Raw genomic sequence first — 679 nt, forward strand, 5'->3', positions numbered from 1 at the left:
CATCCTCCGCCGGGCGCTCGCGCACCGGCGCCCGCCCAGCCTTGTGCGCTGCTGTCCGCGCCGCCCGCTCCGCACAGCTCTCCCGGGTCGTCGCCGCGCGCCAAGTCACAGCCCTAGAGACTGAGCTGCAGTCACCGCTGCCGGCGGCCCCTTTACTGCTGCGGCCCCTCCGGCCATCTTCGTTCCTCCGCGCAGCCGGCCGGTTGGGCGGGGCGTACGCAGGCTCCGCCCCCTTCCGAGCGGCTCCTCCCCGCTAGCTGCTCCTCCTTTGGTCTCCCGCGGAGGCTCCGCCTTGCCCTCGCCTGGCGCTTCTCCCCTGGCCCCGCCTCCCTTTCCCAGCCGCGTCCTTCGGGTCCACCTCCACGCTCCCGCGGCGGCTCCTCCTTGGTTCGCGGCTCCTCGGCCCCACTCCCTGCCCCCGGCAGCTCCTCCTCTGCCAGCCCTGGAGCTCGACGCGCTCCGCCCTCTTCCCACCCTCGCCGCCACCTCCGGAGCCCTGGGAAACCACACCGGGGCCAGAATGGGCGCCGCCACGTCAATCCGCCCCCGGGCCACCGCCGAGAGAAAAGAGGGTGCGGAGGCCTGCGCTCCACCCGGGCTGAGGGAGCTGCCGGCTTTTGGCAGATTCCTGGGGCCCGAACCATTCTCACTTCATCAGCTCCCAGGCCCTGGGCGCCTG

The sequence above is a fragment of the Chinchilla lanigera genome, unplaced genomic scaffold (assembly GCF_000276665.1).
Source record: "Chinchilla lanigera isolate Chin_1 unplaced genomic scaffold, ChiLan1.0 scaffold00143, whole genome shotgun sequence".
NCBI classification, from domain to species: domain Eukaryota; kingdom Metazoa; phylum Chordata; class Mammalia; order Rodentia; family Chinchillidae; genus Chinchilla; species Chinchilla lanigera.